Source organism: Cherax quadricarinatus, unplaced genomic scaffold, assembly GCF_038502225.1.
Source record: "Cherax quadricarinatus isolate ZL_2023a unplaced genomic scaffold, ASM3850222v1 Contig53, whole genome shotgun sequence".
In the NCBI taxonomy this organism is placed as follows: Eukaryota; Metazoa; Arthropoda; class Malacostraca; order Decapoda; family Parastacidae; genus Cherax; species Cherax quadricarinatus.
The window spans coordinates 361,689-377,575 of record NW_027195079.1 but is presented as its reverse complement, the minus strand read 5'-3'; the positions used below and the strand labels follow the sequence as shown (position 1 = coordinate 377,575).

The window sequence follows — 15,887 nt, the reverse complement described above, 5'->3', positions numbered from 1 at the left end:
ATCAAGCTCAGAGGACTGTGTTTGTGGCCAGAATCAACAGTTTTATGAAACACAGCACTGTTAATGAAATTGTTGATAACATTAATGCCGAGAATTCTGACCTTAGGGCTGTAGAAGCACATAAATTCTCGAATCCCAACAACAATAAGGTAACTTTAAAATTAATACTCGAGACACCTGAGGAGGCCAAACTTGTGTGTCAAAATGGCTTCAAATGTTTTGGCACCAGATGTACACCTGACCAAATTTCTCTGGAACGCTTTGTCAGTGTGACACAATGTTTCAAGTGTTATGCCTTTGGTCATAACAACAACAAATGCAGTACACAAGGGCAAATTTGTAGCATTTGCTCTGGCCAACATTCGTATCGTGATTGTACCAATAAAAATACACCTAAATGTGTCCTCTGTAATGGAAAACATCATGCTGTTTCTGCTATTTGTCCTGAAAGAAAAAAGGAAATGCAGAAAATTCTTGACGCCAAGAAACTATCCACTTCTAAGAAGACCACTCCCCAGGCACCGCCAACCATGTCCCAAACTTCCTTCCCAGCTCTGCCTGGATCAAGTGGGACTCCTCAGGTCTCTACCAATGGTTCCAATGTTTGGAATTCTGCCCCTCTTGGAGCGCCCCAATCTAACCCTCACTTACAACAGACACAACAACAAGGTTCAGTCGCATCTCATATGTCTCAGGTATCCACAGACGGGGATATAACGAGAGCACAACTAATGTACTTGATGGCCAAAGACATAGCAGGTGGTGACATTCAACTCTGCTCTCAGGTTTTAAATGATCTGTTAATGGCTAATGGGATCACTCCCATCACTATCCCTGAAAATGTGAAGGCTATTATGACCCAGCCTTCTCATAACAAGAAGTATGTACCATACTCTACATCTAAAAATAAGCCTAAGTCATCCCTGGCCCAGGGATCGCCCTCCTCGCAAACCCAGGTTGTCAACTCCTCTCAACCCGATAAGTCAACACCTGAACATAACAATGCCCCAGAAAGTGGTGCCTACTCTCCCGCTATTGTAGCTGATCCTGTTGAACAGGAACTTTCCCAAGGTAACTCACCTTGCCTATCTAATATTCCCTTGGAGCCTACACAGTCTCCCATTAACTCTCACGAGCCTCTGCTTCCTGAAACTGAGAATAGCATTCCTCAGTTTTATGATGATGACTCTAACGACTCTAACGATTCTAATGAGTCTGTTAATATTACTGCCTCTAGTGAAGATGATGGCATTTTTAATACACAAGCATCCACGCAAAAGTTCCCTCCTCCCCTTGACGAGTCCAGCAGGGATAGTGTAGATACAACACATGACATTACTTGCAGGCGTTCAGAACGCAGTGTACGAGCGAAGAAAAAGAAATAATGGGGATTACAATTTTCCAACTTAATGTTCAACATTTCTTTAATAACCGTTACCTTCTTGAGGTTGAACTACATAACTACAATCCCGATGTTATACTTTTGAACGAGACAGCTGCAAGAGTTGATCAACATATTAAATTACGTGGATACTGTACTGTGGAGAAATCGAGAGGACCCTTTAGTGGTGTAGCCATCTTGGTTAAATTAGGATATACATTTAAAAATATTCATGTGGATGAAGATAACATTCTTGCAATAGAACTAACAACGTCGCATGGACAACTAGTGATAGGAACTGGATATTTTCCCCCGAGACAGCCATATATAGAGTCAATTCCTCTACATAGGATATTAAGCAGAAATATTCCAACAATTCTAGCTGGAGATTTTAATGCTCATCACCCTGCCCTCTTCAACTGTGGAGCTGGTATTCCACTGGGTGACTTAAAAGGAAAACAACTCTTTAATATCATGACAGCTAGAAACTTGTCATTTCAAGGCCCATTCTTCAAATCGTACATTGGACCTCATCCAGGAACACCAGATATAGTACTGACAAACAGAGACTGTGACATCTTTCACTGTCGTATATCTCCTGGTGGAAATGTAGGATCTGACCATATCCCTGTTATAATACAACTACAAACTTCTCCATTTAGAATACCTGTAACTCCTAAACCCAATCTTAACACCCTAGGATTTGACCCCTTCAGGGCATATCTGGGTGAGGATGAAATTGTGTCTTTGGAAAATCTACCTTCCAGTGCAATTGATGATGCAATCAGGTCCCTGCACAATCGAATAATTGAAGCTACCAATGCAACTTGCCAATTAGCTTCCACAAAGATATACCAACAATATAAACCTACTAGAGAAATTAGAGACACTTTAAGAAATTATCAAGCAGAATGTCGAAGGCATCTTCAAACGCGACAACCACCAGCAGCTACACTGCACCGATTAAGGCACGAATTAATTAACATGATTAGTCAACACAAACGAGACATATGGAAATTTCTAGTTCTTCAAGCTAATCAATATAAACGTGAACCAGCAAAATTTTGGAGTAAGATCCGACAACTTTTAGGGGCAAAGCACAAGGCTCCTAACTACCTAGTTCATACCTTCACTGATGAGGATGATGAAGATGTTGAAATTAAACTTGACGATCCACAGGACCAGGCTAATTTGATGGGTGATGTATGGGAGAAAATTCTCTCTCACAATAACAGTCGTCAATTTAATAATAATCATTATCAGTTAGTAAATGAATGGAGAGATGAGAACTTGGATGATCTACAACCACTACCTACCATCGATACTTCAACTCTTGAAGATACCCACCCGCTTACTAGACCTATTACATTACTAGAGATAAGTCAGGTTATTGGAAGAATGAGAAATAGAGCCCCTGGCCTCTCTGGAATAACAATGAAACAAATAAAGTACCTACCTAGAAATTGCAAACAGTCCTTGGTAAATATCTTTAATGCCATCTTGGCCTCAGGACATTTTCCAGTTGTTTTTAAGACTGCTAGGATGATCTTTCTTGCTAAGCCCAATAAAGACATCCACCAACCTGGGAACTATAGACCTATATCTTTACTTGAAGTCACTGGAAAAGTTCTTGAGAAAGTCATTTCCAACAGATTGAATTACTATATGGAGTTTAATCACTTGTTTACTGAAAAACAATTTGGCTTTAGAACACATAGAGGTACCAATCATGCAATAAATGTTATTTTTGACACTGTAGCAAGTCTAAAACAGCAGGGCAATCTTGCCTTAATTGCCACCAGAGATGTTCATAAAGCTTTTGATAGCTTATGGCATGATGGCCTTATATACAAACTCATTGACCTACCAGACCATAACTGGACTTTTCTCAGAGTAATTTATAATTTCTTAACTCAAAGAAAAATCATTCCCACCTTTCATGGCAAGTCGACAGAACCTTTTATACCGACGGCTGGTGTCCCACAAGGTTCTTGTCTCAGTCCACTTCTGTTTAACATTTATGTGAATGACCTTCCTCAACCAGAGTTTAATGACACAATTGTGACACAGTTTGCAGATGATGTTATTCATGTCGTCTCATCAACTCCAGTAACAGGAAAATACAAGTATGAGAGAGTCATAGAAAAAATGAATATTGAACTTCGTCGAACATCTAATTGGGAGAAGAAATGGAGAATTACGACTAATCCTGACAAGGTCCTTGTTAGCACGATAGGATGTTTTGCATCAACCATCGAAGATAAAGGGGGTATCTCCATCAGAGGTACACCTGTAGCCATTAGAAACCCTAACAAGATCTTGGGATATGAAATAGACAGGCTGCTCCACTCAACATCTCATGTAACTAAAAAGATCAACACAGCCAAAGCCGGTCTTAGCAGACTCTTTCGATTCAATCAAGCCCCTCAACATGTCAAAAAACATCTGTATAAAATGATAATAAGACCTATACTCGAATACCCTTGTGTCCCAATGTCATTAACAACAAAGACCAACATGCTACGGTTACAAAGGGTCCAGAATAGAGCTCTTCGCTTTATTACCGATACCAGGAGGAGAGACAGAGTTAAAATGGCAGATTTACACACACAACAAGATATTACTGCCATAAATGTACGCCTTGACACCCTAAAAAAGAAACAACTTTATACAATGCAAGAACTATACATGCCAGATAGAGAACATCCTATACAAGCGATAAATACCACCGATTACACCATCAATACTCCGCCTCACAGGACTCAAAGAATGACTCTCCCACAGAGGGTTCGTCGTTTTATTCATAAAGATGATTACCCTCGACCCATGATTTTGAGCAACTTACCTGATGAAGAAGATTGGATACCACCAGAACCCTTCTATGTATACTGAGAAAATCATCGCCCCCAATTAGGGAGACATCTTAAATAACTTTCTAATGTAAAATTATGCTATTGACTATTGTTGGACACCACCATTAAGAAGCTATTGTCACGAACTTATAAACTGGCCAGAAAATTATTGCCTTTCTTGTCGTATAAATATCCGTTGTGCAATCTCGATGATAAAAAAAAAAAAAAAAAAAAAAAAAAAAAAAAAAAAAAAAAAAAAAAAAAAAAAAAGCAATTGCAACTTGTATAACTACTACCAATTCAGAGTCATGTACTTATATACCTATTATATCTATGTGACTCTGATGGGTTAGTATTATACCCCTTAAAGAATATCTTATCAATTCACATACACTTTTTAAATTACACCAAAGTGGTTGGGCCACTTACCTTTTATATCCTACCTCTCCCCCCCCTCCCACCCTTTTCCAATATTTCCATCCTTACCCATCCTTCTTCCTTACCCATCTTACCAAAGCTCTGGTCATCAGAAGAAGAAGTTATACTGTTATTATTATGTGTATTATTATTATATATATTATTATTATTATTATTATTATTATTATTATTAGTATTTTTTATTTATTAACACACTGGCCAATTCCCACCAAGGCAGGGTGGCCCGAAAAAAAAAAACTTTCACCATCATTCACTCCATCACTGTCTTGCCAGAAGTGTGCTTTACACTACAGTTTTTAAACTGCAACATTAACACCCCTCCTTCAGAGTGCAGGCACTGTACTTCCCATCTCCAGGACTCAAGTCTGGCCTGCCGGTTTCCCTGAACCCCTTCATAAATGTTACTTTGCTCACATTCCAACAGCACGTCAAGTATTAAAAACATTTATCTCCATTCACTCCTATCAAACACGCTCACGCATGCCTGCTGGAAGTCCAAGCCCCTCACACACAAAACCTCCGTTACCCGCTCCCTCCAACCTTTCCTAGGCCGACCCCTACCCCGCCTTCCTTCCTCTACAGACTGATACACTCTTGAAGTCATTCTGTTTTGCTCCATTCTCTCTACATGTCCGAACCACCTCAACAACCCTTCCTCAGCCCTCTGGACAACAGTTTTGGTAATCCCGCACCTCCTCCTAACTTCCAAACTACGAATTCTCTGCATTACATTCACACCACACATTGCCCTCAGACATGACATCTCCACTGCCTCCAGCCTTCTCCTCGCTGCAACATTCATCACCCATGCTTCACACCCATATAAGAGCGTTGGTAAAACTATACTCTCATACATTCCCCTCTTTGCCTCCAAGGACAAAGTTCTTTGTATCCACAGACTCCTAAGTGCACCACTCACCCTTTTCCAGTCATCAATTCTATGATTATTATTATTATTATTATTATTATTATTATTATTATTATTATTATTATTATTACTACTATTATTACTATTGTTTTTTATAATATAAATAATTTGTAATTTTTATTCACCCAAAAAATATAAGATTTACTGTTATGCCTTATTGCAATTATTGTATAAATAATGTCAACCATTCATGACTGCATATTGGAATGGACAGTGACGTCATTTGTTTTCTCCTGAACATAGTCAAGCAAACGAACATTTCTCCCTCGTTGAGCTCAATTTCGAGGTACTTTTCGTTGTGAAAGCAATCAAAATCATATCTATTTCTGTAATACATCTTCCATTCTATCAAATGAGACCAAAAAACGAGAATGCAACCATAAAATCCATATGAAAATACTGCTAAGGGACAGCTAATTGCTGAGAAGTGAACTCTATTATTTATGCTCCAATTTCTTTCATTTTTGGTGTACGTTAAGAAGTATCCTTCCCTCATACATTGCCCAAGTTTCAATAAGATAGTCCAACAAACAAATGAGATACTGTTCCCTAGATCAAGAGCAAGAGTCCGTCACCAGCATCAAGGAACCTGCCTTGAGGTCTGCTCACTTATGGAAATTTTGCTTGCGTATGGAAGCAAAAAATCAACCCATCGGCTGCTCATATTTGGAAAAACTCGTACGTGGATGCGCTCGCAAGTGGAAGTTCCACTGTAATATATACCCCTTACCAAGATATGGTTCCATCATTGTTCTACCCACATCACTAGAGATACCCAATAACTTCAACTATCTGTCAATGTATTACTGCCAGTGTACACAATTATATCCAAAACCAGATCACTTTTGCAATCACACAGTACAAATAACTTTATACCAAAGCATTTCCTCTTGCTTGGTATATACTGCTCGAACACCAGTCTGCCTTTGAACAAAATCAAAAACTCATCAATAACAAGCTTCCTGAAGGGATAAAAATACATACAGCACTTTTGTTTCAGGTACATTAACACATTCCTGATCTTATATAACCTGCTGCTTCTGTCAGGCGTTGTTTTGTCTGAGAAGTGTAGCATATGTAACAGTAGCATAAATCTATTCACTGGTATAATATCACTAAAACCTGGGGTTGAAATCAGGCATTCCGTCGACCAGTATGATGTGACAGTGTACTTATGCACATGCGGCATAAGCATTATTGTTGCAAAGAACAGATACATTTCTACTACAGTTGTGTTTTTCCACTTGTGTAGCCATGATCTTGGTGAAACAATTGTGTTTGCCATGCTGTATTTGAAGTACAGTGGACCCCCGGTATTCGATATTAATCTGTTCCTGAGAGCTCATCGAATACCGATAATATCGAAAACCGAATCAATTTTCCTCATAAGAAATAATGGAAATCAAATTAATCTGTGCAAGACACCCAAAAGTATGAAAAAAAAAAATTTTACTACATGAAATATTAAGTTTAATGCAATAGAATAATTACAATAACAATAAAATAATTGACACTTACCTTTAATGAAGATCTGGTGATGATTGATGGGATGGGAGAAGGGGAGAGGTGTTAGTGTTTACTAGGGGAATCCCCTTCCATTAGGACTTGAGGTAGCAAGTCCTTTTCCGGGGTTACTTCCCTTCTTCTTTTAATGCCACTAGAACCAGCTTGAGAGTCACTGGACCTCTGTCGCACAACAAATCTGTCCATAGAGCTCTGTACCTCCCGTTCCTTTACGATTTGTCTAAAATGGGCCACAACATTGTCACTGTAATAGTCACCAGCACGGCTTGCAATAGCTGTGTTAGGGTGATTTTCATCCATAAAGGTTTGCACATCAACCCACTGTGCACACATTTCCTTTATTTTTAAAGTAGGCACAATGGATTCCACAATTGGTATAGGCTTCTCAGGGTTAGCCCCAAACCCTTCAAAATCTTTCTTAATTTCCATACTAGTTCTCACCCTTTTTACCACAGGGTTGGCACTAGAAGCTTTCTTGGGGCCCATGGTGACTTATTTTGCAGAAACAAGCGCCAAACACAGTGATATATGGAATGTACCGAATGTATCCTTAGATGCATGCACACTGGCTGGCTTGTAAACACTGGCACACATGGGGCAGTTCAGGCCACACGTGGACAGGTCTCATGCGAATCGTATTGAATACCGAGGAAAATTGTTTGCGATATAATGCGTAAAATACCGGATTTATCGAATACCGATGCCATTGAATACCGGGGGTCCACTGTATATGTGTTACTTTGCCTAACAATAATGTCCATCAGGGGTGTTACAAAACTCGTTTTCTTAACCTTCTCCAATGGTATGGTAGAGTGTTAAGGTAGCATTCTTGTTGAACATATGGCCTGTTTACGGTCTTGTAACGATAACTTTTAATAAGAATTCAGGATTACGAAACAAATAACTAAAACTTAGAATCTTTACTAGTAGAGTTTTAGCTTAATGTATGATATAATGTTAGGATTAACATAAAATAAGGAGTTTAACTCTTACATTTCTCTTGGTACGTGCCAGTACATTGATATGAATAAATGAACCTCTTGAGGTCGAGCTTTGTACTAAGTTTACCAATAATATGCACCTATAATGGTTATTAAGACTTATCCACAAAGTAACTTACAATGCTTATAAAGACTTAGCTGAACTATCAATTCAGAGTATACCAGAACTCATAAGTGACGGACTTAGTCTCATTCCCATCCAGCATGACTTAGAATAGCATAGACCACAAATTAACCCACAAGGTCAACAGTGCTTGTTCAGTCAACTGAAAGATTAATTCGCTAGCTTAAGAAAGGGAGTTGAGTATGAAAGGAAAACGACCACAAGAGAGAACTTGACATGCCTCTTATGAGAGGTCAATGAATAACTGAATGAGGTATGCTCCCTTGGCTACACAAGCCCGGACTGACTTGAGACTACTCCTCCAAGCCTTACAATACCTCGTGACATTGATGGTGCGAGGGACCGCCAGACACTAACAACCTAACGACAGTGAACCAGGTTGCTACTCAGTGTAGCGCCTATCACTTAAATAAACATCCTACCTATCAACATAGCTAACAATATAAAGGCAGATAATGCTATAAATCACAATAGACATTATTTTAGCTAATAATAGTGCCATCAGTGATATAGTATTAAGTGAATAGCAAAATATGTGCACACAATATTAATTATAAAACTTAGGTCCAATCAGAGGACGCAACAAGGGGTTCATCAAAGAATAACTGAAAGCATTCCAGTTCAGTAGCATTGTTCCCAAGTGTACATGATGGCTATATTCCACTTTGTGTTTCATCAAAGTCATGGGGACTGGGAACAAAATTGGCACCTTCCTGCCAATCCCAGTTGCAGTCTGCTGGTGGGTACTGGATATTGAAAGGTGGTTGTGGTTGTGGAGGTTGTGGGGGTGTGGAGTGGTTGAGGCTGGTTGTGGCTGTGCTGAGTTAGCAGTGTGGGTAGCAGCGTGGCCTGCTGCTGGTGCCTCGATTCATGCCACCACCAACACCACCACCACCACCTCCACCTGCTGCCCTACGCACATTACGTATCCCCATTGTAACAATATCATTGTCATCTTCACTCTCAGGTCATGGTGTAGGGCCATGGGATGTACTCCGAGATTTACTAGTTTTCCTTGGAATGGCATATGGCACACTACCAGAATGCATGCTGCGTCGTACATACTGCCACTTCACTGGAGAGTATTTTCCCTCAGTGTTGCAACTCGAGCTGCTTTCAATAACTTGGAAATCACTATTACTTTCACTGCTCACATCCAAGTCCTGTACACAGGAAAATAGTTTTCTTTTTTGTCCTGGTACAGGTGAACATGAATGAGACAGCCCAGCAACAGAGGTGGAAGGTTGTGGGTCATATATGTTTTCATCACTAATTACGTTATCTTGGTCACTGCTTTTGGTCACACCCTCCTGAAAACCATGGAATTCACTTTCACTGGCACTTCCATCGATGTTAGAACTATCGATTGGGAACAGAAGACCTCCAATTCGGCAAGGAGTAAGGTACTTCTTACCTTGAGGCATGGTGAACAAGGACTACCAAGATGGCGTTCCCACAATGCACCACTAAGTCCCCGATTTTTTTCACAGAGGGTGCAGACCCATTCTCTCACATATAGTCCTACCAGCTTTCTCTCGCTTGATTTGAAGCCGCTAAAATTTACGCGTATTATACGTAGGAAACATTGGCTTGTAAGACGTATATATACGGCTGAAGCAGTGAAAGGGTTAAATTACATATTTTAGTATTAAGGAGTGTTTAAACTATACCAATAATATACCAATAACAATAGGATTTTTTTTCCATGGGAATGGATTAATTGTATTCCCTATATTTCTTGTGGGAAAATTTGTTTGGTATACGTCCTGTTTGGTATAAGTCCAAGGTCCTGGAACAGATTAACCCTTTGAGGGTTTCGGACGTACTAGTACGTCTTACGACCCAGGGCTTTTGACGTACTAGTATGCCTAAATTCTAGCGCCCTCAAATCTAGTGAGAGGAAGCTGGTAGGCCTACATATGTAAGAATGGGTCTATGTGGTCAGTGTGTGCAGTATAAAAAAAATCCTGCAGCACACAGTGCATAATGAGAAAAAAAAAAACTTTGACCGTGTTTTTGGATTAAAACAGCGACTTTGCACTGTATTTTCGTATGGTATTTATTGTTGTATTCTAGTTTTCTTGGTCTTATTTTATAGAATGGAAGACATGTTACAGAAATTGAGATGATTTTGACTGGTTTTACAATGAAAAGTACCTTGAAATTGAGCTCAAAGTAGCAGAAATGTTCGATTTTTATCAAAGTTCAAAAGTAAACAAATCATGCCAAGCGTCCACTGCACGTCAACTGGTGAGTCTAATATTCTTTCACAATTGTGCTGATATTATTTATACCATTTCTACACTAATGCAGTAGTCTGCATAACAGCAAATCTTCTATTTTTTGTAAGAATAAAAATTCAAAGTGGAAAGCCAAAGAAATATAAGAGGGGCCTGGGGATTTGACTAACGAACAGAGAACTTGTTATTTTAGTGCCAGGAATGTCTTTCTTGTTTATTCTGGATCCTATTCGGAAATTGGGGTCTTTTGAAATTTGTGTGAAATTGGCAAAATTGCTAAATTCTGACCACTTTATAGGATAGTTGAAATCGGTAAATGGGTGGTTTCTTGTACTCATTCGATAGAAAAAATGGAGTTTTAGCAAAATAGTTTTGATTTTTGTCGACTAGTACATTGGAATTGGCCGAAAATAGGGCTCAAAGTGGGCAAAATCGCCAATGCGTAAAGATCGTCGAGACCGCTAACTTCGCGAGAGCATAATTCCGTAAGCTCTCCATCAAATTTCATACTTTTGGTGTCATTATGATTGGGAAAAGATTCTCTATCCTTTCATAAGAAAAAATATTTTTTTTTTTTTTTTTGGAAATTTGGCCGACCCTGAGAACAAGTCTCTGAGAGGACCTGTCGACCCCCAAAGGGTTAACCCTTTCAGGGTCCCTCCCGTAGATCTACGGCTTTACATTCTGGGTCCAAACCGTAGATCTACGTCATGAGCTCAGCTCACTCTGATAAACTGTGAGTGGTACATTTGGGCCTAGATATGAGACAATACATCTAAGTGGTATGTGTGCACCACATAAAACAGATCCTGCAGCACACTGTGTATAATGAGAGAAAAGAAACTGAAATCATGATTTTTCTATTAAAACAGCGACTTTGCAGTGTTTTTTCGTATGTTTTTTATAGTTGTATTTGCGATTTCTTGGTCTCATTTGATAGAATGGAAGACATATTACAGAAGTAGAGATGATTTTGATTGGTTTTAGCACTGGAAATGGCTTGAACCTGAGCTCAAAGTAGCAGAAATGTTAAATTTTTGCCAATATTCAAGAGTAAACAAACGACCTCACACATCTAATACACGCCAGCTGGTGGGTCTAATATGCATTCACAAATATGGTGATGATATTTATACAATTATTACAATATTGCATAACAGTAAATCTTCTATTTTTTGGTGTGAATAAAAATTCATTATGTGAATAAAAAATAAAAATGGAATTTATTTGTAAAGCCTCAAAACGTAACTAATGAACAGAGGAAATGTTAGTTTAGTTTCAGGAATATTTATTGTTTATTCTGGACCCTATTTTGAAATTGGAATATTTTGAACTTTGTGTTAAATTGGCCAAATTAACAATTTCCGATCACTTTAATTTGTAATTGAAACAGTTGACTTGGTGATTTCTTGTGCTCAATCGATAGAATAGAAGTAATACTAGTGAAATAGCTAAGAATTTGGTTGACTGGAATAATGTAATTGGCCTAAAATGGGAGTCAAAGTCGGCAAAATCACCAATTCGTAAATGTCGCTGACACATCAAAATTCGCGAGAGCATAATTTCGTCAATTTTCCATCACATTTCGTACTTTTTGTTTTATTCCCTTCACAAAAAGATTCTCTACCATTTCATAAGAAAAAATAACAAATTTTTTTTGTTGAAAATTCTTGGACACTGGGGCAGCACTTCAGATTTGGGCCTTGGACCCTGAAGGGGTTAAGGATGTATACTGAGATACCACTATGTTTATCTCATTCTTTTTAATTGTACAAACTGATGCTTCATTAAGGCCACAAGCTATCTCTTGTCTAATATCTCTATTTTCTTCGATAATTCTAAGATTTAAATTCTTATACCTTTTCTTGCCACTTTCAGCAACAGTAGGGCCCCACCAAAAAGCGGGGCCCTACTGTACAAGCACTGTATAGCACAGTGGTATTCATTGCGCGGCTCATGAGCCACTATTAATAACAAGATATGCAGGCTAATATTACCATGTCTAATTTTTCTCATTTACTATATTGCACTAGCAGCTCAGTACTACTTAATTTAGTTGAGTTATGCTAACTTGCAGTAGCTGCGGCTCTCTCAATCAATGTGTTGAACCGAAGTGGCTCTCTTGCAAAAATTAGTGAATAACACTGGTATAGCACATTGTCTGGATTTTTTGGGTTATCCTAGGTAATTTACACTATGTATAATTGTATTTATGTGTACCTGTGAAACAGAGATAGAGACAGAGATAGACATAGACAGATATAGAGATAAACAGAGACAGAGATAGACGTATAGACAGATTTAGAGATAGAGATAGATATAGATACAGACAGACAGACGGAGATAGAGACAGCCAATCAGCCAGCCGCCAGCTGACCATCCAGCCAGTCAGCAGCCACCCAGCCAGCCTGCCGAACATGTATTACACATTCCAGAATTGTTTCTCTTTACTTAGGGCATAAGTTATAAGACATTCTGGCAGTATGACACTACCACGAGTACCAAAATTGAAAGAGTGTTGCATAAATGTTGCACATGGGTTATTATCGAGGTTTTTGATGTTTCCTCAACCACTTGTGGCCTCATCCACCTCAAAGCCACTAAACTTGGGGTCAGCATCACTTTCCTCCTAAAATGGGAGTGTTAATACTACATGACATCAGTGAATCCCTGGTGGTTGCCATGCTGTTTGCTCTAGCTGGTGCTCAGTTTAACTGGTGCTCCCACAACGTACTACGTAAATGGTCCCAGATTTCTTTAATAATGCACAGACTGAGTGTTAAGACCCATTTTATGGTGACCAGGCATCCCAGGCCAATCGTGCCATATTTGGAGGTAGGAAAAATAACACATAGACCTACGTTTAGTGCTCTATTGGTAAGAACATAGATCTACAGTTGGACAGTTAACGGGTTAAGTGTATTCTAATCTAACCACTCTGTAATCCGGCAAACTCACTAATCCGACACACTACAGGTCCCAATGATGCCGCATTAGTGATGGCCGACCTGTAATAGGTTTCTAATTATTGATCTTGTTGTTTCAGTGGTGTAATGTCTATCATATGTTACTCCTAAATTCCTAGTTATCTGCCAACATGCTTGAAGTTTTAACGTATTTAATTAACACAATGTTAGATCGTCAAATAGCTGTTTAATGTGTGCTTCCATATTTAATACACCTACCATCTGACTTACGACCGAGTTCAGTTCCGAGAAACCAGTCGTAAGTCGAAATGGACGTAAGTCGAACTTTACTACTGAATATCAACATTACATTTTTGTAATGACTTTATTTTATTGTTTTATTTTGGTATTTCATGTTTTACTTTACTTTTTATGCTGTTAGTACTGTATTTTATACTGTAAGGTTTAGGATAAACACTGTGTACAACACAAACAGTTGTGTATTTCCCAGAAATTTGGCATAGAAAACACGGTCATAAGTCGAGTGGTTGTAAGTCGAGCAGGTCGCAAGTCGGATGGTAGGTGTATTTGTATTCAACAAGAGAGAAGAATTAAGCCTAGTGTTCAACTTTATAAATGGACCTTTCATCCAACACCTTGGATCAAGATCCCAGATAGGGCCCCCCCCATTTGTTATGAGTAAGATTTTTTTTGTAAAGCTAATAAATCCTTTTAAGGAGTTCTGGAAGGAATCTCCCTAAGTAATTGATGTGTAATCAAGATTGCCCCTTTCTTGTAACAAGATATTGGAACAATGTCTGGTCTAGTTATCCTTTTATAAAATCAGTATAGTAGTGATAAAGGTTTAATTTCAACTAGGAAACAAAAATCCAACAAATATAAAATGAAAAATCTTTGATGTTAAAGTATTTAAGACACAATACTTTCTTCTTCTCTTATTAATTTATATTCAAGAGTACTCAAGGTACTTTATTTCTGAAGGTACAAGATTTATGATTGTCTTCATAAATATCTTACTTTAAGGTAACTCTTAATGTCATGAATCTACATAGTTATTTCAGTGGAAGTAGCACATTATCCATATATGGACGGATCTTATGATATAGTCAAACAGTGATTGTAAATCCCAAACTCATATTAAGAGTTTGGATAACACTATCTCTTTTATTTCAGGATCAATGAAATTAAAGCAGTGACCATAACTGTGGGCCTTTCTATAGAATACCAAATCCAGGCTCAACACAGATTGTTACAATCTACGTCTTAGCATAGTTGTACTCAAAAACAAGGTCTATGTTCTATAGTTAAGGAAACAGACATACTTAGAATATCTGAAAGATATACACCTTAAGAGACAGCACAAATGACCAAGTCTATTAATAACTCTGTTTTTCCACCATTACACAGAGTAAACCAGGAGTCATCTATGACACCGTTTCTTAAAGAAACTTGAAGCTTTACAAGACAACCAGAGGAGAGAGAGAGATACGTTTACTGTTCTCAGGGCTGGACAAGACTTCTGAATCCAAGTCCACTAACATACCATCAGGTGGGATCACGTGACTCAGTCAGCAGTGAGTTACACCGTAAACCAACTAACAGAAGTTGGCATGATTGTTTCCCACCCTCAGTAGTTTGTTCTCATTTAACAAAGAAACACGTCCTACCTATTTACAAAGCTAATAATAATAATAATAATAATAATAATAATAATAATAATAATAATAATAATAATAATAATAATAATAATGATAGCACTATGTAACACAATTTTTTGTTCCTGGCAAGTAAGTATTATTTTCCAACTCCTTTTATTGCAAAACTTTGCTTTTGTGGCTTACAGGATGAATTTTTGACAAAAAATGGCTAAATTTCAATAATTTTTGCTAGTTTTGGATGTAAAACAAAAACATATAATAAAATAAATGAAATTTACATAAATAAAATATGTACAAGAATGGTATACAATACTGACAAGATGAAAATTAAGACACATGTACAACATCTGGGTATCTTTATTGTAGATGTTTCACCATCCATTGGCTTTATCAATACAAATTCTAGGACATAATTTTGTATATAGTTCTACAGTCTTCAAATTATGTCCTAGAATTTGTATTGATAAAGCCACTGGATGACAAAATGTCTTCAGTAAAGAAACCCAACACATGTGTCTTAATTTTCACCTTCATAAACAAAACAAAATTTACACAAACTTTATTTTACACTTTCTGAAACATATTTACAAAGTTAAAAATGAGCAGTTTCTCTAGATTTGCAAGCATACAACAAATCACTTTCCTGTTTAAGCCCCCAAATGTAGTCTGCCATCATGTTTTCATTATAAGATCCCTGATATCTGTGCTCAAAGTCCATTATATCTTGGTGGAAGCACTCTCCTTGCTCCTCTGAGTATGTTCCCATATTCTCCTTGAAATTGTCAAGATGAGTATCAAGGATATGGACCTTAAG

General features: G+C 38.0%; 1 protein-coding gene across 3 annotated transcripts in view; it reads left to right on the top strand.

Annotated features, from left to right (window-relative positions):
* LOC128697884 (zinc finger protein 551-like) overlaps positions 1–15,887 on the top strand; it is a 103,638-nt gene that overhangs the window by 24,049 nt on the left and 63,702 nt on the right. For 2 of the 3 annotated variants that reach the window (XM_070079947.1, XM_070079949.1), the window contains exon 2: positions 14,823–14,964. The gene's annotated coding sequence lies outside the window, so the exon portion shown is untranslated. Of the gene's footprint in view, positions 1–14,822; positions 14,975–15,887 lie in introns of all 3 variants that reach the window. The other variant, XM_070079948.1, reaches the window with a different exon arrangement.